Consider the following 24,138-nt stretch of genomic DNA (forward strand, 5'->3'; position numbering starts at 1 on the left):
TGAAAAATCCACGTTTGGAGAAAATCACTTTTAAAAATGTTTAAATCGTCATAACTCCTTAACCAAGCGTCTAAACACTATCAAACTTGCAAAATTCAAAATTCTCTAAAAACAAAACTACAAGTCCAAAACTTATAGAAAATACATTTTTGTGCTCTGCGAGTCGATATCCTTCGCATACAATTCAATTGGAGTTGAAAGATTCACGTTTGGAGAAAATCACTTTTAAAAATGTTTAAATCGTCATAACTCCTTAACCAAGCGTCTAAACACTATCAAACTTGCAAAATTCAAAATTCTCTAAAAACAAAACTACAAGTCCAAAACTTATAGAAAATACATTTTTGTGCTCTGCGAGTCGATATCCTTCGCATACAATTCAATTGGAGTTGAAAAATTCACGTTTGGAGAAAATCACTTTTAAAAATGTTTAAATCGTCATAACTCCTTAACCAAGCGTCTAAACACTATCAAACTTGCAAAATTCAAAATTCTCTAAAAACAAAACTACAAGTCCAAAACTTATAGAAAATACATTTTTGTGCTCTGCGAGTCGATATCCTTCGCATACAATTCAATTGGAGTTGAAAAATTCACGTTTGGAGAAAATCACTTTTAAAAATGTTTAAATCGTCATAACTCCTTAACCAAGCGTCTAAACACTATCAAACTTGCAAAATTCAAAATTCTCTAAAAACAAAACTACAAGTCCAAAACTTATAGAAAATACATTTTTGTGCTCTGCGAGTCGATATCCTTCGCATACAATTCAATTGGAGTTGAAAAATTCACGTTTGGAGAAAATCACTTTTAAAAATGTTTAAATCGTCATAACTCCTTAACCAAGCGTCTAAACACTATCAAACTTGCAAAATTCAAAATTCTCTAAAAACAAAACTACAAGTCCAAAACTTATAGAAAATACATTTTTGTGCTCTGCGAGTCGATATCCTTCGCATACAATTCAATTGGAGTTGAAAAATTCACGTTTGGAGAAAATCACTTTTAAAAATGTTTAAATCGTCATAACTCCTTAACCAAGCGTCTAAACACTATCAAACTTGCAAAATTCAAAATTCTCTAAAAACAAAACTACAAGTCCAAAACTTATAGAAAATACATTTTTGTGCTCTGCGAGTCGATATCCTTCGCATGCAATTCAATTGGAGTTGAAAAATTCACGTTTGGAGAAAATCACTTTTAAAAATGTTTAAATCGTCATAACTCCTTAACCAAGCGTCTAAACACTATCATACTTGCAAAATTCAAAATTCTCTAAAAACAAAACTACAAGTCCAAAACTTATAGAAAATACATTTTTGTGCTCTGCGAGTCGATATCCTTCGCATACAATTCAATTGGAGTTGAAAAATTCACGTTTGGAGAAAATCACTTTTAAAAATGTTTAAATCGTCATAACTCCTTAACCAAGCGTCTAAGCACTATCAAACTTGCAAAATTCAAAATTCTTTAAAAACTAAACTACAAGTCCAAAACTTATAGAAAATACATTTTTGTGCTCTGCGAGTCGATATCCTTCGCATACAATTCAATTGGAGTTGAAAAATTAACGTTTGGAGAAAATCACTTTTAAAAATGTTTAAATCGTCATAACTCCTTAACCAAGCGTCTAAACACTATCAAACTTGCAAAATTCAAAATTCTCTAAAAACAAAACTACAAGTCCAAAACTTATAGAAAATACATTTTTGTGCTCTGCGAGTCGATATCCTTCGCATACAATTCAATTGGAGTTGAAAAATTCACGTTTCTAGAAAATCACTTTTAAAAATGTTTAAATCGTCATAACTCCTTAACCAAGCGTCTAAACACTATCAAACTTGCAAAATTTAAAATTCTCTAAAAACAAAACTACAAGTCCAAAACTTATAGAAAATACATTTTTGTGCTCTGCGAGTCGATATCCTTCGCATACAATTCAATTGGAGTTGAAAAATTCACGTTTGGAGAAAATCACTTTTAAAAATGTTTAAATCGTCATAACTCCTTAACCAAGCGTCTAAACACTATCAAACTTGCAAAATTCAAAATTCTCTAAAAACAAAACTACAAGTCCAAAACTTATAGAAAATACATTTTTGTGCTCTGCGAGTCGATATCCTTCGCATACAATTCAATTGGAGTTGAAAAATTCACGTTTGGAGAAAATCACTTTTAAAAATGTTTAAATCGTCATAACTCCTTAACCAAGCGTCTAAACACTATCAAACTTGCAAAATTCAAAATTCTCTAAAAACAAAACTACAAGTCCAAAACTTATAGAAAATACATTTTTGTGCTCTGCGAGTCGATATCCTTCGCATACAATTCAATTGGAGTTGAAAAATTCACGTTTGGAGAAAATCACTTTTAAAAATGTTTAAATCGTCATAACTCCTTAACCAAGCGTCTAAACACTATCAAACTTGCAAAATTCAAAATTCTCTAAAAACAAAACTACAAGTCCAAAACTTATAGAAAATACATTTTTGTGCTCTGCGAGTCGATATCCTTCGCATGCAATTCAATTATAGTTGAAAAATTCACGTTTGGAGAAAATCACTTTTAAAAATGTTTAAATTGTCATAACTCCTTAACCAAGCGTCTAAACACTATCAAACTTGCAAAATTCAAAATTCTCTAAAAACAAAACTACAAGTCCAAAACTTATAGAAAATACATTTTTGTGCTCTGCGAGTCGATATCCTTCGCATACAATTCAATTGGAGTTGAAAAATTCACGTTTGGAGAAAATCACTTTTAAAAATGTTTAAATCGTCATAACTCCTTAACCAAGCGTCTAAACACTATCAAACTTGCAAAATTCAAAATTCTCTAAAAACAAAACTACAAGTCCAAAACTTATAGAAAATACATTTTTGTGCTCTGCGAGTCGATATCCTTCGCATACAATTCAATTGGAGTTGAAAAATTCACGTTTGAAGAAAACCACTTTTAAAAATGTTTAAATCGTCATAACTCCTTAACCAAGCGTCTAAACACTATCAAACTTGCAAAAATCAAAATTCTCTAAAAACAAAACTACAAGTCCAAAACTTATAGAAAATACATTTTTGTGCTCTGCGAGTCGATATCCTTCGCATACAATTCAATTGGAGTTGAAAAATTCACGTTTGGAGAAAATCACTTTTAAAAATGTTTAAATCGTCATAACTCCTTAACCAAGCGTCTAAACACTATCAAACTTGCAAAATTCAAAATTCTCTAAAAACAAAACTACAAGTCCAAAACTTATAGAAAATACATTTTTGTGCTCTGCGAGTCGATATCCTTCGCATACAATTCAATTGGAGTTGAAAAATTCACGTTTGGAGAAAACCACTTTTAAAAATGTTTAAATCGTCATAACTCCTTAACCAAGCGTCTAAACACTATCAAGCTTGCAAAATTCAAAATTCTCTAAAAACAAAACTACAAGTCCAAAACTTATAGAAAATACATTTTTGTGCTCCGCGAGTCGATATCCTTCGCATACAATTCAATTGGAGTTGAAAAATTCACGTTTGGAGACAATCACTTTTAAAAATGTTTAAATCGTCATAACTCCTTAACCAAGCGTCTAAAAACTATCAAACTTGCAAAATTCAAAATTCTCTAAAAACAAAACTACAAGTCCAAAACTTATAGAAAATACATTTTTGTGCTCCGCGAGTCGATATCCTTCGCATACAATTCGATTGGAGTTGAAAAATTCACGTTTGGAGAAAATCACTTTTAAAAATGTTTAAATCGTCATAACTCCTTAACCAAGCGTCTAAACACTATCAAACTTGCAAAATTCAAAATTCTCTAAAAACAAAACTACAAGTCCAAAACTTATAGAAAATACATTTTTGTGCTCTGCGAGTCGATATCCTTCGCATACAATTCAATTGGAGTTGAAAAATTCACGTTTGGAGAAAATCACTTTTAAAAATGTTTAAATCGTCATAACTCCTTAACCAAGCGTCTAAACACTATCAAACTTGCAAAATTCAAAATTCTCTAAAAACAAAACTACAAGTCCAAAACTTATAGAAAATACATTTTTGTGCTCTGCGAGTCGATATCCTTCGCATACAATTCAATTGGAGTTGAAAAATTCACGTTTGGAGAAAATCACTTTTTAAAATGTTTAAATCGTCATAACTCCTTAACCAAGCGTCTAAACACTATCATACTTGCAAAATTCAAAATTCTCTAAAAACAAAACTACAAGTCCAAAACTTATAGAAAATACATTTTTGTGCTCTGCGAGTCGATATCCTTCGCATACAATTCAATTGGAGTTGAAAAATTCACGTTTGGAGAAAATCACTTTTTAAAATGTTTAAATCGTCATAACTCCTTAACCAAGCGTCTAAACACTATCAAACTTGCAAAATTCAAAATTCTCTAAAAACAAAACTACAAGTCCAAAAATTATAGAAAATACATTTTTGTGCTCTGCGAGTCGATATCCTTCGCATACAATTCAATTGGAGTTGAAAAATTCACGTTTGGAGAAAATCACTTTTAAAAATGTTTAAATCGTCATAACTCCTTAACCAAGCGTCTAAGCATTATCAAACTTGCAAAATTCAAAATTCTTTAAAAACTAAACTACAAGTCCAAAACTTATAGAAAATACATTTTTGTGCTCTGCGAGTCGATATCCTTCGCATACAATTCAATTGGAGTTGAAAAATTCACGTTTGGAGAAAATCACTTTTAAAAATGTTTAAATCGTCATAACTCCTTAACCAAGCGTCTAAACACTATCAAACTTGCAAAATTCAAAATTCTCTGAACACTATCAAACTTGCAAAATTCAAAATTCTCTAAAAACAAAACTACAAGTCCAAAACTTATAGAAAATACATTTTTGTGCTCTGCGAGTCGATATCCTTCGCATACAATTCAATTGGAGTTGAAAAATTCACGTTTGGAGAAAATCACTTTTAAAAATGTTTAAATCGTCATAACTCCTTAACCAAGCGTCTAAGCACTATCAAACTTGCAAAATTCAAAATTCTTTAAAAACTAAACTACAAGTCCAAAACTTATAGAAAATACATTTTTGTGCTCTGCGAGTCGATATCCTTCGCATACAATTCAATTGGAGTTGAAAAATTCACGTTTGGAGAAAATCACTTTTTAAAATGTTTAAATCGTCATAACTCCTTAACCAAGCGTCTAAACACTATCATACTTGCAAAATTCAAAATTCTCTAAAAACAAAACTACAAGTCCAAAACTTATAGAAAATACATTTTTGTGCTCTGCGAGTCGATATCCTTCGCATACAATTCAATTGGAGTTGAAAAATTCACGTTTGGAGAAAATCACTTTTAAAAATGTTTAAATCGTCATAACTCCTTAACCAAGCGTCTAAACACTATCAAACTTGCAAAATTCAAAATTCTCTAAAAACAAAACTACAAGTCCAAAAATTATAGAAAATACATTTTTGTGCTCTGCGAGTCGATATCCTTCGCATACAATTCAATTGGAGTTGAAAAATTCACGTTTGGAGAAAATCACTTTTAAAAATGTTTAAATCGTCATAACTCCTTAACCAAGCGTCTAAGCACTATCAAACTTGCAAAATTCAAAATTCTTTAAAAACTAAACTACAAGTCCAAAACTTATAGAAAATACATTTTTGTGCTCTGCGAGTCGATATCCTTCGCATACAATTCAATTGGAGTTGAAAAATTCACGTTTGGAGAAAATCACTTTTAAAAATGTTTAAATCGTCATAACTCCTTAACCAAGCGTCTAAACACTATCAAACTTGCAAAATTCAAAATTCTCTAAAAACAAAACTACAAGTCCAAAACTTATAGAAAATACATTTTTGTGCTCTGCGAGTCGATATCCTTCGCATACAATTCAATTGGAGTTGAAAAATTCACGTTTCTAGAAAATCACTTTTAAAAATGTTTAAATCGTCATAACTCCTTAACCAAGCGTCTAAACACTATCAAACTTGCAAAATTTAAAATTCTCTAAAAACAAAACTACAAGTCCAAAACTTATAGAAAATACATTTTTGTGCTCTGCGAGTCGATATCCTTCGCATACAATTCAATTGGAGTTGAAAAATTCACGTTTGGAGAAAATCACTTTTAAAAATGTTTAAATCGTCATAACTCCTTAACCAAGCGTCTAAACACTATCAAACTTGCAAAATTCAAAATTCTCTAAAAACAAAACTACAAGTCCAAAACTTATAGAAAATACATTTTTGTGCTCTGCGAGTCGATATCCTTCGCATACAATTCAATTGGAGTTGAAAAATTCACGTTTCTAGAAAATCACTTTTAAAAATGTTTAAATCGTCATAACTCCTTAACCAAGCGTCTAAACACTATCAAACTTGCAAAATTTAAAATTCTCTAAAAACAAAACTACAAGTCCAAAACTTATAGAAAATACATTTTTGTGCTCTGCGAGTCGATATCCTTCGCATACAATTCAATTGGAGTTGAAAAATTCACGTTTGGAGAAAATCACTTTTAAAAATGTTTAAATCGTCATAACTCCTTAACCAAGCGTCTAAACACTATCAAACTTGCAAAATTCAAAATTCTCTAAAAACAAAACTACAAGTCCAAAACTTATAGAAAATACATTTTTGTGCTCTGCGAGTCGATATCCTTCGCATACAATTCAATTGGAGTTGAAAAATTCACGTTTGGAGAAAATCACTTTTAAAAATGTTTAAATCGTCATAACTCCTTAACTAAGCGTCTAAACACTATCAAACTTGCAAAATTCAAAATTCTCTAAAAACAAAACTACAAGTCCAAAACTTATAGAAAATACATTTTTGTGCTCTGCGAGTCGATATCCTTCGCATACAATTCAATTGGAATTGAAAAATTCACGTTTGGAGAAAATCACTTTTAAAAATGTTTAAATCGTCATAACTCCTTAACCAAGCGTCTAAACACTATCAAACTTCAAAATTCAAAATTCTCTAAAAACAAAACTACAAGTCCAAAACTTATAGAAAATACATTTTTGTGCTCTGCGAGTCGATATCCTTCGCATACAATTCAATTGGAGTTGAAAAATTCACGTTTGGAGAAAATCACTTTTAAAAATGTTTAAATCGTCATAACTCCTTAACCAAGCGTCTAAACACTATCAAACTTGCAAAATTCAAAATTCTCTAAAAACAAAACTACAAGTCCAAAACTTATAGAAAATACATTTTTGTGCTCTGCGAGTCGATATCCTTCGCATACAATTCAATTGGAGTTGAAAAATTCACGTTTGGAGAAAATCACTTTTAAAAATGTTTAAATCGTCATAACTCCTTAACCAAGCGTCTAAACACTATCAAACTTGCAAAATTCAAAATTCTCTAAAAACAAAACTACAAGTCCAAAACTTATAGAAAATACATTTTTGTGCTCTTCGAGTCGATATCCTTCGCATACAATTCAATTGGAGTTGAAAAATTCACGTTTGGAGAAAATCACTTTTAAAAATGTTTAAATCGTCATAACTCCTTAACTAAGCGTCTAAACACTATCAAACTTGCAAAATTCAAAATTCTCTAAAAACAAAACTACAAGTCCAAAACTTATAGAAAATACATTTTTGTGCTCTGCGAGTCGATATCCTTCGCATACAATTCAATTGGAATTGAAAAATTCACGTTTGGAGAAAATCACTTTTAAAAATGTTTAAATCGTCATAACTCCTTAACCAAGCGTCTAAACACTATCAAACTTCAAAATTCAAAATTCTCTAAAAACAAAACTACAAGTCCAAAACTTATAGAAAATACATTTTTGTGCTCTGCGAGTCGATATCCTTCGCATACAATTCAATTGGAGTTGAAAAATTCACGTTTGGAGAAAACCACTTTTAAAAATGTTTAAATCGTCATAACTCCTTAACCAAGCGTCTAAACACTATCAAGCTTGCAAAATTCAAAATTCTCTAAAAACAAAACTACAAGTCCAAAACTTATAGAAAATACATTTTTGTGCTCCGCGAGTCGATATCCTTCGCATACAATTCAATTTAAGTTGAAAAATTCACGTTTGGAGACAATCACTTTTAAAAATGTTTAAATCGTCATAACTCCTTAACCAAGCGTCTAAACACTATCAAACTTCAAAATTCAAAATTCTCTAAAAACAAAACTACAAGTCCAAAACTTATAGAAAATACATTTTTGTGCTCTGCGAGTCGATATCCTTCGCATACAATTCAATTGGAGTTGAAAAATTCACGTTTGGAGAAAACCACTTTTAAAAATGTTTAAATCGTCATAACTCCTTAACCAAGCGTCTAAACACTATCAAACTTGCAAAAATCAAAATTCTCTAAAAACAAAACTACAAGTCCAAAACTTATAGAAAATACATTTTTGTGCTCTGCGAGTCGATATCCTTCGCATACAATTCAATTGGAGTTGAAAAATTCACGTTTGGAGAAAATCACTTTTAAAAATGTTTAAATCGTCATAACTCCTTAACCAAGCGTCTAAACACTATCAAACTTGCAAAATTCAAAATTCTCTAAAAACAAAACTACAAGTCCAAAACTTATAGAAAATACATTTTTGTGCTCTGCGAGTCGATATCCTTCGCATACAATTCAATTGGAGTTGAAAAATTCACGTTTGGAGAAAATCACTTTTCCTTAACCAAGCGTCTAAACACTATCAAACTTGCAAAATTCAAAATTCTCTAAAAACAAAACTACAAGTCCAAAACTTATAGAAAATACATTTTTGTGCTCTGCGAGTCGATATCCTTCGCATACAATTCAATTGGAGTTGAAAAATTCACGTTTGGAGAAAACCACTTTTAAAAATGTTTAAATCGTCATAACTCCTTAACCAAGCGTCTAAACACTATCAAGCTTGCAAAATTCAAAATTCTCTAAAAACAAAACTACAAGTCCAAAACTTATAGAAAATACATTTTTGTGCTCCGCGAGTCGATATCCTTCGCATACAATTCAATTTAAGTTGAAAAATTCACGTTTGGAGACAATCACTTTTAAAAATGTTTAAATCGTCATAACTCCTTAACCAAGCGTCTAAAAACTATCAAACTTGCAAAATTCAAAATTCTCTAAAAACAAAACTACAAGTCCAAAACTTATAGAAAATACATTTTTGTGCTCCGCGAGTCGATATCCTTCGCATACAATTCAATTTAAGTTGAAAAATTCACGTTTGGAGAAAATCACTTTTAAAAATGTTTAAATCGTCATAACTCCTTAACCAAGCGTCTAAACACTATCAAACTTCAAAATTCAAAATTCTCTAAAAACAAAACTACAAGTCCAAAACTTATAGAAAATACATTTTTGTGCTCTGCGAGTCGATATCCTTCGCATACAATTCAATTGGAGTTGAAAAATTCACGTTTGGAGAAAACCACTTTTAAAAATGTTTAAATCGTCATAACTCCTTAACCAAGCGTCTAAACACTATCAAACTTGCAAAAATCAAAATTCTCTAAAAACAAAACTACAAGTCCAAAACTTATAGAAAATACATTTTTGTGCTCTGCGAGTCGATATCCTTCGCATACAATTCAATTGGAGTTGAAAAATTCACGTTTGGAGAAAATCACTTTTAAAAATGTTTAAATCGTCATAACTCCTTAACCAAGCGTCTAAACACTATCAAACTTGCAAAATTCAAAATTCTCTAAAAACAAAACTACAAGTCCAAAACTTATAGAAAATACATTTTTGTGCTCTGCGAGTCGATATCCTTCGCATACAATTCAATTGGAGTTGAAAAATTCACGTTTGGAGAAAATCACTTTTCCTTAACCAAGCGTCTAAACACTATCAAACTTGCAAAATTCAAAATTCTCTAAAAACAAAACTACAAGTCCAAAACTTATAGAAAATACATTTTTGTGCTCTGCGAGTCGATATCCTTCGCATACAATTCAATTGGAGTTGAAAAATTCACGTTTGGAGAAAACCACTTTTAAAAATGTTTAAATCGTCATAACTCCTTAACCAAGCGTCTAAACACTATCAAGCTTGCAAAATTCAAAATTCTCTAAAAACAAAACTACAAGTCCAAAACTTATAGAAAATACATTTTTGTGCTCCGCGAGTCGATATCCTTCGCATACAATTCAATTTAAGTTGAAAAATTCACGTTTGGAGACAATCACTTTTAAAAATGTTTAAATCGTCATAACTCCTTAACCAAGCGTCTAAAAACTATCAAACTTGCAAAATTCAAAATTCTCTAAAAACAAAACTACAAGTCCAAAACTTATAGAAAATACATTTTTGTGCTCCGCGAGTCGATATCCTTCGCATACAATTCAATTTAAGTTGAAAAATTCACGTTTGGAGAAAATCACTTTTAAAAATGTTTAAATCGTCATAACTCCTTAACCAAGCGTCTAAACACTATCAAACTTCAAAATTCAAAATTCTCTAAAAACAAAACTACAAGTCCAAAACTTATAGAAAATACATTTTTGTGCTCTGCGAGTCGATATCCTTCGCATACAATTCAATTGGAGTTGAAAAATTCACGTTTGGAGAAAACCACTTTTAAAAATGTTTAAATCGTCATAACTCCTTAACCAAGCGTCTAAACACTATCAAACTTGCAAAAATCAAAATTCTCTAAAAACAAAACTACAAGTCCAAAACTTATAGAAAATACATTTTTGTGCTCTGCGAGTCGATATCCTTCGCATACAATTCAATTGGAGTTGAAAAATTCACGTTTGGAGAAAATCACTTTTAAAAATGTTTAAATCGTCATAACTCCTTAACCAAGCGTCTAAACACTATCAAACTTGCAAAATTCAAAATTCTCTAAAAACAAAACTACAAGTCCAAAACTTATAGAAAATACATTTTTGTGCTCTGCGAGTCGATATCCTTCGCATACAATTCAATTGGAGTTGAAAAATTCACGTTTGGAGAAAATCACTTTTCCTTAACCAAGCGTCTAAACACTATCAAACTTGCAAAATTCAAAATTCTCTAAAAACAAAACTACAAGTCCAAAACTTATAGAAAATACATTTTTGTGCTCTGCGAGTCGATATCCTTCGCATACAATTCAATTGGAGTTGAAAAATTCACGTTTGGAGAAAACCACTTTTAAAAATGTTTAAATCGTCATAACTCCTTAACCAAGCGTCTAAACACTATCAAGCTTGCAAAATTCAAAATTCTCTAAAAACAAAACTACAAGTCCAAAACTTATAGAAAATACATTTTTGTGCTCCGCGAGTCGATATCCTTCGCATACAATTCGATTGGAGTTGAAAAATTCACGTTTGGAGAAAATCACTTTTAAAAATGTTTAAATCGTCATAACTCCTTAACCAAGCGTCTAAACACTATCAAACGTGCAAAATTCAAAATTCTCTAAAAACAAAACTACAAGTCCAAAACTTATAGAAAATACATTTTTGTGCTCTGCGAGTCGATATCCTTCGCATACAATTCAATTGGAGTTGAAAAATTCACGTTTGCAGAAAATCACTTTTAAAAATGTTTAAATCGTCATAACTCCTTAACCAAGCGTCTAAACACTATCAAACTTGCAAAATTCAAAATTCTCTAAAAACAAAACTACAAGTCCAAAACTTATAGAAAATACATTTTTGTGCTCCGCGAGTCGATATCCTTCGCATACAATTCGATTGGAGTTGAAAAATTCACGTTTGGAGAAAATCACTTTTAAAAATGTTTAAATCGTCATAACTCCTTAACCAAGCGTCTAAAAACTATCAAACTTGCAAAATTCAAAATTCTCTAAAAACAAAACTACAAGTCCAAAACTTATAGAAAATACATTTTTGTGCTCCGCGAGTCGATATCCTTCGCATACAATTCGATTGGAGTTGAAAAATTCACGTTTGGAGAAAATCACTTTTAAAAATGTTTAAATCGTCATAACTCCTTAACCAAGCGTCTAAACACTATCAAACGTGCAAAATTCAAAATTCTCTAAAAACAAAACTACAAGTCCAAAACTTATAGAAAATACATTTTTGTGCTCTGCGAGTCGATATCCTTCGCATACAATTCAATTGGAGTTGAAAAATTCACGTTTGCAGAAAATCACTTTTAAAAATGTTTAAATCGTCATAACTCCTTAACCAAGCGTCTAAACACTATCAAACTTGCAAAATTCAAAATTCTCTAAAAACAAAACTACAAGTCCAAAACTTATAGAAAATACATTTTTGTGCTCTGTGAGTCGATATCCTTCGCATACAATTCAATTGGAGTTGAAAAATTCACGTTTGGAGAAAATCACTTTTAAAAATGTTTAAATCGTCATAACTCCTTAACCAAGCGTCTAAACACTATCAAACTTGCAAAATTCAAAATTCTCTAAAAACAAAACTACAAGTCCAAAACTTATAGAAAATACATTTTTGTGCTCTGCGAGTCGATATCCTTCGCATACAATTCAATTGGAGTTGAAAAATTCACGTTTGGAGAAAATCACTTTTAAAAATGTTTAAATCGTCATAACTCCTTAACCAAGCGTCTAAACACTATCAAACTTGCAAAATTCAAAATTCTCTAAAAACAAAACTACAAGTCCAAAACTTATAGAAAATACATTTTTGTGCTCTGCGAGTCGATATCCTTCGCATACAATTCAATTGGAGTTGAAAAATTCACGTTTGGAGAAAATCACTTTTAAAAATGTTTAAATCGTCATAACTCCTTAACCAAGCGTCTAAACACTATCAAACTTGCAAAATTCAAAATTCTCTAAAAACAAAACTTATAGAAAATACATTTTTGTGCTCTGCGAGTCGATATCCTTCGCATACAATTCAATTGGAGTTGAAAAATTCACGTTTGGAGAAAATCACTTTTAAAAATGTTTAAATCGTCATAACTCCTTAACCAAGCGTCTAAACACTATCAAACTTGCAAAATTCAAAATTCTCTAAAAACAAAACTACAAGTCCAAAAATTATAGAAAATACATTTTTGTGCTCTGCGAGTCGATATCCTTCGCATACAATTCAATTGGAGTTGAAAAATTCACGTTTGCAGAAAATCACTTTTAAAAATGTTTAAATCGTCATAACTCCTTAACCAAGCGTCTAAACACTATCAAACTTGCAAAATTCAAAATTCTCTAAAAACAAAACTACAAGTCCAAAAATTATAGAAAATACATTTTTGTGCTCTGCGAGTCGATATCCTTCGCATACAATTCAATTGGAGTTGAAAAATTCACGTTTGGAGAAAATCACTTTTAAAAATGTTTAAATCGTCATAACTCCTTAACCAAGCGTCTAAACACTATCAAACTTGCAAAATTCAAAATTCTCTAAAAACAAAACTACAAGTCCAAAACGTATAGAAAATATATTTTTGTGCTTTGCGAGTCGATATCCTTCGCATACAATTCAATTGGAGTTGAAAAATTCACGTTTGGAGAAAATCACTTTTAAAAATGTTTAAATCGTCATAACTCCTTAACCAAGCGTCTAAACACTATCAAACTTGCAAAATTCAAAATTCTCTAAAAACAAAACTACAAGTCCAAAAATTATAGAAAATACATTTTTGTGCTCTGCGAGTCGATATCCTTCGCATACAATTCAATTGGAGTTGAAAAATTCACGTTTGGAGAAAATCACTTTTAAAAATGTTTAAATCGTCATAACTCCTTAACCAAGCGTCTAAACACTATCAAACTTGCAAAATTCAAAATTCTCTAAAAACAAAACTACAAGTCCAAAACTTATAGAAAATACATTTTTGTGCTCTGCGAGTCGATATCCTTCGCATACAATTCAATTCTAGTTGAAAAATTCACGTTTGGAGAAAATCACTTTTAAAAATGTTTAAATCGTCATAACTCCTTAAAGAAGCGTCTAAACATTATCAAACTTGCAAAATTCAAAATTCTCTAAAAACAAAACTACAAGTCCAAAACTTATAGAAAATACATTTTTGTGCTCTGCGAGTCGATATCCTTCGCATACAATTCAATTGGAGTTGAAAAATTCACGTTTGGAGAAAATCACTTTTAAAAATGTTTAAATCGTCATAACTCCTTAACCAAGCGTCTAAACACTATCAAACTTGCAAAATTCAAAATTCTCTAAAAACAAAACTACAAGTCCAAAACTTATAGAAAATACATTTTTGTGCTCTGCGAGTCGATATCCTTCGCATACAATTCAATTGGAGTTGAAAAATTCACGTTTGGAGAAAATCACTTTTAAAAATGTTTAAATCGTCATAACTCCTTAACCAAGCGTCTAAACACTATCAAACTTGCAAAATTCAAAATTCTCTAAAAACAAAACTACAAGTCCAAAACTTATAGAAAATACATTTTTGTGCTCTGCGAGTCGATATCCTTCGCATACAATTCAATTAGAGTTGAAAAATTCACGTTTGGAGAAAATCACTTTTAAAAATGTTTAAATCGTCATAACTCCTTAACCAAGCGTCTAAACACTATCAAACTTGCAAAATTCAAAATTCTCTAAAAACAAAACTACAAGTCCAAAAATTATAGAAAATACATTTTTGTGCTCTGCGAGTCGATATCCTTCACATACAATTCAATTGGAGTTGAAAAATTCACGTTTGCAGAAAATCACTTTTAAAAATGTTTAAATCGTCATAACTCCTTAACCAAGCGTCTAAACACTATCAAACTTGCAAAATTCAAAATTCTCTAAAAACAAAACTACAAGTCCAAAACTTATAGAAAATACATTTTTGTGCTCTGCGAGTCGATATCCTTCGCATACAATTCAATTGGAGTTGAAAAATTCACGTTTGCAGAAAATCACTTTTAAAAATGTTTAAATCGTCATAACTCCTTAACCAAGCGTCTAAACACTATCAAACTTGCAAAATTCAAAATTCTCTAAAAACAAAACTACAAGTCCAAAACTTATAGAAAATACATTTTTGTGCTCTGTGAGTCGATATCCTTCGCATACAATTCAATTGGAGTTGAAAAATTCACGTTTGGAGAAAATCACTTTTAAAAATGTTTAAATCGTCATAACTCCTTAACCAAACGTCTAAACACTATCAAACTTGCAAAATTCAAAATTCTCTAAAAACAAAACTACAAGTCCAAAACTTATAGAAAATACATTTTTGTGCTCTGCGAGTCGATATCCTTCGCATACAATTCAATTGGAGTTGAAAAATTCACGTTTGGAGAAAATCACTTTTAAAAATGTTTAAATCGTCATAACTCCTTAACCAAGCGTCTAAACACTATCAAACTTGCAAAATTCAAAATTCTCTAAAAACAAAACTACAAGTCCAAAACTTATAGAAAATACATTTTTGTGCTCTGCGAGTCGATATCCTTCGCATACAATTCAATTGGAGTTGAAAAATTCACGTTTGGAGAAAATCACTTTTAAAAATGTTTAAATCGTCATAACTTCTTAACCAAGCGTCTAAACACTATCAAACTTGCAAAATTCAAAATTCTCTAAAAACAAAACTACAAGTCCAAAACTTATAGAAAATACATTTTTGTGCTCTGCGAGTCGATATCCTTCGCATACAATTCAATTGGAGTTGAAAAATTCACGTTTGGAGAAAATCACTTTTAAAAATGTTTAAATCGTCATAACTCCTTAACCAAGCGTCTAAACACTATCAAACTTGCAAAATTCAAAATTCTCTAAAAACAAAACTACAAGTCCAAAAATTATAGAAAATACATTTTTGTGCTCTGCGAGTCGATATCCTTCGCATACAATTCAATTGGAGTTGAAAAATTCACGTTTGGAGAAAATCACTTTTAAAAATGTTTAAATCGTCATAACTCCTTAACCAAGCGTCTAAACACTATCAAACTTGCAAAATTCAAAATTCTCTAAAAACAAAACTACAAGTCCAAAACTTATAGAAAATACATTTTTGTGCTCTGCGAGTCGATATCCTTCGCATACAATTCAATTGGAGTTGAAAAATTCACGTTTGGAGAAAATCACTTTTAAAAATGTTTAAATCGTCATAACTCCTTAACCAAGCGTCTAAACACTATCAAACCTGCAAAATTCAAAATTCTCTAAAAACAAAACTACAAGTCCAAAACTTATAGAAAATACATTTTTGTGCTCTGCGAGTCGATATCCTTCGCATACAATTCAATTGGAGTTGAAAAATTCACGTTTGGAGAAAATCACTTTTAAAAATGTTTAAATCGTCATAACTCCTTAACCAAGCGTCTAAACACTATCAAACTTGCAAAATTCAAAATTCTCTAAAAACAAAACTACAAGTCCAAAACTTATAGAAAATACATTTTTGTGCTCTGCGAGTCGATATCCTTCGCATACAATTCAATTGGAGTTGAAAAATTCACGTTTGGAGAAAATCACTTTTAAAAATGTTTAAATCGTCATAACTCCTTAACCAAGCGTCTAAACACTATCAAACTTGCAAAATTCAAAATTCTCTAAAAACAAAACTACAAGTCCAAAACTTATAGAAAATACATTTTTGTGCTCTGCGAGTCGATATTATTCGCATACAATTCAATTGGAGTTGAAAAATTCACGTTTGGAGAAAATCACTTTTAAAAATGTTTAAATCGTCATAACTCCTTAACCAAGCGTCTAAACACTATGAAACTTGCAAAATTCAAAATTCTCTAAAAACAAAACTACAAGTCCAAAACTTATAGAAAATACAATTTTGTGCTCTGCGAGTCGATATCCTTCGCATACAATTCAATTGGAGTTGAAAAATTCACGTTTGGAGAAAATCACTTTTAAAAATGTTTAAATCGTCATAACTCCTTAACCAAGCGTCTAAACACTATCAAACTTGCAAAATTCAAAATTCTCTGAACACTATCAAACTTGCAAAATTCAAAATTCTCTAAAAACAAAACTACAAGTCCAAAACTTATAGAAAATACATTTTTGTGCTCTGCGAGTCGATATCCTTCGCATACAATTCAATTGGAGTTGAAAAATTCACGTTTGGAGAAAATCACTTTTAAAAATGTTTAAATCGTCATAACTCCTTAACCAAGCGTCTAAACACTATCAAACTTGCAAAATTCAAAATTCTCTAAAAACAAAACTACAAGTCCAAAAATTATAGAAAATACATTTTTGTGCTCTGCGAGTCGATATCCTTCGCATACAATTCAATTGGAGTTGAAAAATTCACGTTTGGAGAAAATCACTTTTAAAAATGTTTAAATCGTCATAACTCCTTAACCAAGCGTCTAAACACTATCAAACTTGCAAAATTCAAAATTCTCTAAAAACAAAACTACAAGTCCAAAACTTATAGAAAATACATTTTTGTGCTCTGCGAGTCGATATCCTTCGCATACAATTCAATTGGAGTTGAAAAATTCACGTTTGGAGAAAATCACTTTTAAAAATGTTTAAATCGTCATAACTCCTTAACCAAGCGTCTAAACACTATCAAACCTGCAAAATTCAAAATTCTCTAAAAACAAAACTACAAGTCCAAAACTTATAGAAAATACATTTTTGTGCTCTGCGAGTCGATATCCTTCGCATACAATTCAATTGGAGTTGAAAAATTCACGTTTGGAGAAAATCACTTTTAAAAATGTTTAAATCGTCATAACTCCTTAACCAAGCGTCTAAACACTATCAAACTTGCAAAATTCAAAATTCTCTAAAAACAAAACTACAAGTCCAAAACTTATAGAAAATACATTTTTGTGCTCTGCGAGTCGATATCCTTCGCATACAATTCAATTGGAGTTGAAAAATTCACGTTTGGAGAAAATCACTTTTAAAAATGTTTAAATCGTCATAACTCCTTAACCAAGCGTCTAAACACTATCAAACTTGCAAAATTCAAAATTCTCTAAAAACAAAACTACAAGTCCAAAACTTATAGAAAATACATTTTTGTGCTCTGCGAGTCGATATTATTCGCATACAATTCAATTGGAGTTGAAAAATTCACGTTTGGAGAAAATCACTTTTAAAAATGTTTAAATCGTCATAACTCCTTAACCAAGCGTCTAAACACTATGAAACTTGCAAAATTCAAAATTCTCTAAAAACAAAACTACAAGTCCAAAACTTATAGAAAATACAATTTTGTGCTCTGCGAGTCGATATCCTTCGCATACAATTCAATTGGAGTTGAAAAATTCACGTTTGGAGAAAATCACTTTTAAAAATGTTTAAATCGTCATAACTCCTTAACCAAGCGTCTAAACACTATCAAACTTGCAAAATTCAAAATTCTCTGAACACTATCAAACTTGCAAAATTCAAAATTCTCTAAAAACAAAACTACAAGTCCAAAACTTATAGAAAATACATTTTTGTGCTCTGCGAGTCGATATCCTTCGCATACAATTCAATTGGAGTTGAAAAATTCACGTTTGGAGAAAATCACTTTTAAAAATGTTTAAATCGTCATAACTCCTTAACCAAGCGTCTAAACACTATCAAACTTGCAAAATTCAAAATTCTCTAAAAACAAAACTACAAGTCCAAAACTTATAGAAAATACATTTTTGTGCTCTGCGAGTCGATATCCTTCGCATACAATTCAATTGGAGTTGAAAAATTCACGTTTGCAGAAAATCACTTTTAAAAATGTTTAAATCGTCATAACTCCTTAACCAAGCGTCTAAACACTATCAAACTTGCAAAATTCAAAATTCTCTAAAAACAAAACTACAAGTCCAAAACTTATAGAAAATACATTTTTGTGCTCTGTGAGTCGATATCCTTCGCATACAATTCAATTGGAGTTGAAAAATTCACGTTTGGAGAAAATCACTTTTAAAAATGTTTAAATCGTCATAACTCCTTAACCAAACGTCTAAACACTATCAAACTTGCAAAATTCAAAATTCTCTAAAAACAAAACTACAAGTCCAAAACTTATAGAAAATACATTTTTGTGCTCTGCGAGTCGATATCCTTCGCATACAATTCAATTGGAGTTGAAAAATTCACGTTTGGAGAAAATCACTTTTAAAAATGTTTAAATCGTCATAACTCCTTAACCAAGCGTCTAAACACTATCAAACTTGCAAAATTCAAAATTCTCTAAAAACAAAACTACAAGTCCAAAACTTATAGAAAATACATTTTTGTGCTCTGCGAGTCGATATCCTTCGCATACAATTCAATTGGAGTTGAAAAATTCACGTTTGGAGAAAATCACTTTTAAAAATGTTTAAATCGTCATAACTTCTTAACCAAGCGTCTAAACACTATCAAACTTGCAAAATTCAAAATTCTCTAAAAACAAAACTACAAGTCCAAAACTTATAGAAAATACATTTTTGTGCTCTGCGAGTCGATATCCTTCGCATACAATTCAATTGGAGTTGAAAAATTCACGTTTGGAGAAAATCACTTTTAAAAATGTTTAAATCGTCATAACTCCTTAACCAAGCGTCTAAACACTATCAAACTTGCAAAATTCAAAATTCTCTAAAAACAAAACTACAAGTCCAAAAATTATAGAAAATACATTTTTGTGCTCTGCGAGTCGATATCCTTCGCATACAATTCAATTGGAGTTGAAAAATTCACGTTTGGAGAAAATCACTTTTAAAAATGTTTAAATCGTCATAACTCCTTAACCAAGCGTCTAAACACTATCAAACTTGCAAAATTCAAAATTCTCTAAAAACAAAACTACAAGTCCAAAACTTATAGAAAATACATTTTTGTGCTCTGCGAGTCGATATCCTTCGCATACAATTCAATTGGAGTTGAAAAATTCACGTTTGGAGAAAATCACTTTTAAAAATGTTTAAATCGTCATAACTCCTTAACCAAGCGTCTAAACACTATCAAACCTGCAAAATTCAAAATTCTCTAAAAACAAAACTACAAGTCCAAAACTTATAGAAAATACATTTTTGTGCTCTGCGAGTCGATATCCTTCGCATACAATTCAATTGGAGTTGAAAAATTCACGTTTGGAGAAAATCACTTTTAAAAATGTTTAAATCGTCATAACTCCTTAACCAAGCGTCTAAACACTATCAAACTTGCAAAATTCAAAATTCTCTAAAAACAAAACTACAAGTCCAAAACTTATAGAAAATACATTTTTGTGCTCTGCGAGTCGATATCCTTCGCATACAATTCAATTGGAGTTGAAAAATTCACGTTTGGAGAAAATCACTTTTAAAAATGTTTAAATCGTCATAACTCCTTAACCAAGCGTCTAAACACTATCAAACTTGCAAAATTCAAAATTCTCTAAAAACAAAACTACAAGTCCAAAACTTATAGAAAATACATTTTTGTGCTCTGCGAGTCGATATTATTCGCATACAATTCAATTGGAGTTGAAAAATTCACGTTTGGAGAAAATCACTTTTAAAAATGTTTAAATCGTCATAACTCCTTAACCAAGCGTCTAAACACTATGAAACTTGCAAAATTCAAAATTCTCTAAAAACAAAACTACAAGTCCAAAACTTATAGAAAATACAATTTTGTGCTCTGCGAGTCGATATCCTTCGCATACAATTCAATTGGAGTTGAAAAATTCACGTTTGGAGAAAATCACTTTTAAAAATGTTTAAATCGTCATAACTCCTTAACCAAGCGTCTAAACACTATCAAACTTGCAAAATTCAAAATTCTCTGAACACTATCAAACTTGCAAAATTCAAAATTCTCTAAAAACAAAACTACAAGTCCAAAACTTATAGAAAATACATTTTTGTGCTCTGCGAGTCGATATCCTTCGCATACAATTCAATTGGAGTTGAAAAATTCACGTTTGGAGAAAATCACTTTTAAAAATGTTTAAATCGTCATAACTCCTTAACCAAGCGTCTAAACACTATCAAACTTGCAAAATTCAAAATTCTCTAAAAACAAAACTACAAGTCCAAAACTTATAGAAAATACATTTTTGTGCTCTGCGAGTCGATATCCTTCGCATACAATTCAATTGGAGTTGAAAAATTCACGTTTGGAGAAAATCACTTTTAAAAATGTTTAAATCGTCATAACTCCTTAACCAAGCGTCTAAACACTATCAAACTTGCAAAATTCAAAATTCTCTAAAAACAAAACTACAAGTCCAAAACTTATAGAAAATACATTTTTGTGCTCTGCGAGTCGATATCCTTCGCATACAATTCAATTGGAGTTGAAAAATTCACGTTTGGAGAAAATCACTTTTAAAAATGTTTAAATCGTCATAACTCCTTAACCAAGCGTCTAAGCACTATCAAACTTGCAAAATTCAAAATTCTCTAAAAACAAAACTACAAGTCCAAAACTTATAGAAAATACATTTTTGTGCTCTGCGAGTCGATATCCTTCGCATACAATTCAATTGGAGTTGAAAAATTCACGTTTGGAGAAAATCACTTTTAAAAATGTTTAAATCGTCATAACTCCTTAACCAAGCGTCTAAACACTATCAAACTTGCAAAATTCAAAATTCTCTAAAAACAAAACTACAAGTCCAAAACTTATAGAAAATACATTTTTGTGCTCTGCGAGTCGATATTATTCGCATACAATTCTATTGGAGTTGAAAAATTCACGTTTGGAGAAAATCACTTTTAAAAATGTTTAAATCGTCATAACTCCTTAACCAAGCGTCTAAACACTATCAAACTTGCAAAATTCAAAATTCTCTAAAAACAAAACTACAAGTCCAAAACTTATAGAAAATACATTTTTGTGCTCTGCGAGTCGATATCCTTCGCATACAATTCAATTGGAGTTGAAAAATTCACGTTTGGAGAAAATCACTTTTAAAAATGTTTAAATCGTCATAACTCCTTAACCAAGCGTCTAAACACTATCAAACTTGCAAAATTCAAAATTCTCTAAAAACAAAACTACAAGTCCAAAACTTATAGAAAATACATTTTTGTGCTCTGCGAGTCGATATCCTTCGCATACAATTCAATTGGAGTTGAAAAATTCACGTTTGGAGAAAATCACTTTTAAAAATGTTTAAATCGTCATAACTCCTTAACCAAGCGTCTAAACACTATCAAACTTGCAAAATTCAAAATTCTCTAAAAACAAAACTACAAGTCCAAAACTTATAGAAAATACATTTTTGTGCTCTGCGAGTCGATATCCTTCGCATACAATTCAATTGGAGTTGAAAAATTCACGTTTGGAGAAAATCACTTTTAAAAATGTTTAAATCGTCATAACTCCTTAACCAAGCGTCTAAACACTATCAAACTTGCAAAATTCAAAATTCTCTAAAAACAAAACTACAAGTCCAAAACTTATAGAAAATACATTTTTGTGCTCTGCGAGTCGATATCCTTCGCATACAATTCAATTGGAGTTGAAAAATTCACGTTTGGAGAAAATCACTTTTAAAAATGTTTAAATCGTCATAACTCCTTAACCAAGCGTCTAAACACTATCAAACTTGCAAAATTCAAAATTCTCTGAACACTATCAAACTTGCAAAATTCAAAATTCTCTAAAAACAAAACTACAAGTCCAAAACTTATAGAAAATACATTTTTGTGCTCTGCGAGTCGATATCCTTCGCATACAATTCAATTGGAGTTGAAAAATTCACGTTTGGAGAAAATCACTTTTAAAAATGTTTAAATCGTCATAACTCCTTAACCAAGCGTCTAAGCACTATCAAACTTGCAAAATTCAAAATTCTCTAAAAACAAAACTACAAGTCCAAAACTTATAGAAATTACATTTTTGTGCTCTGCGAGTCGATATCCTTCGCATACAATTCAATTGGAGTTGAAAAATTCACGTTTGGAGAAAATCACTTTTAAAAATGTTTAAATCGTCATAACTCCTTAACCAAGCGTCTAAACACTATCAAACTTGCAAAATTCAAAATTCTCTGAACACTATCAAACTTGCAAAATTCAAAATTCTCTAAAAACAAAACTACAAGTCCAAAACTTATAGAAAATACATTTTTGTGCTCTGCGAGTCGATATCCTTCGCATACAATTCAATTGGAGTTGAAAAATTCACGTTTGGAGAAAATCACTTTTAAAAATGTTTAAATCGTCATAACTCCTTAACCAAGCGTCTAAGCACTATCAAACTTGCAAAATTCAAAATTCTCTAAAAACAAAACTACAAGTCCAAAACTTATAGAAAATACATTTTTGTGCTCTGCGAGTCGATATCCTTCGCATACAATTCAATTGGAGTTGAAAAATTCACGTTTGGAGAAAATCACTTTTAAAAATGTTTAAATCGTCATAACTCCTTAACCAAGCGTCTAAGCACTATCAAACTTGCAAAATTCAAAATTCTCTAAAAACAAAACTACAAGTCCAAAACTTATAGAAAATACATTTTTGTGCTCTGCGAGTCGATATCCTTCGCATACAATTCAATTGGAGTTGAAAAATTCACGTTTGGAGAAAATCACTTTTAAAAATGTTTAAATCGTCATAACTCCTTAACCAAGCGTCTAAACACTATCAAACTTGCAAAATTCAAAATTCTCTGAACACTATCAAACTTGCAAAATTCAAAATTCTCTAAAAACAAAACTACAAGTCCAAAACTTATAGAAAATACATTTTTGTGCTCTGCGAGTCGATATCCTTCGCATACAATTCAATTGGAGTTGAAAAATTCACGTTTGGAGAAAATCACTTTTAAAAATGTTTAAATCGTCATAACTCCTTAACCAAGCGTCTAAACACTATCAAACTTGCAAAATTCAAAATTCTCTAAAAACAAAACTACAAGTCCAAAACTTATAGAAAATACATTTTTGTGCTCTGCGAGTCGATATCCTTCGCATACAATTCAATTGGAGTTGAAAAATTCACGTTTGGAGAAAATCACTTTTAAAAATGTTTAAATCGTCATAACTCCTTAACCAAGCGTCTAAACACTATCAAACTTGCAAAATTCAAAATTCTCTAAAAACAAAACTACAAGTCCAAAACTTATAGAAAATACATTTTTATGCTCTGCGAGTCGATATCCTTCGCATACAATTCAATTGGAGTTGAAAAATTCACGTTTGGAGAAAATCACTTTTAAAAATGTTTAAATCGTCATAACTCCTTAACCAAGCGTCTAAACACTATCAAACTTGCAAAATTCAAAATTCTCTAAAAACAAAACTACAAGTCCAAAACTTATAGAAAATACATTTTTGTGCTCTGCGAGTCGATATCCTTCGCATACAATTCAATTGGAG

Source organism: Episyrphus balteatus, chromosome 3 (genome assembly GCF_945859705.1).
Source record: "Episyrphus balteatus chromosome 3, idEpiBalt1.1, whole genome shotgun sequence".
NCBI classification, from domain to species: Eukaryota; Metazoa; Arthropoda; class Insecta; order Diptera; family Syrphidae; genus Episyrphus; species Episyrphus balteatus.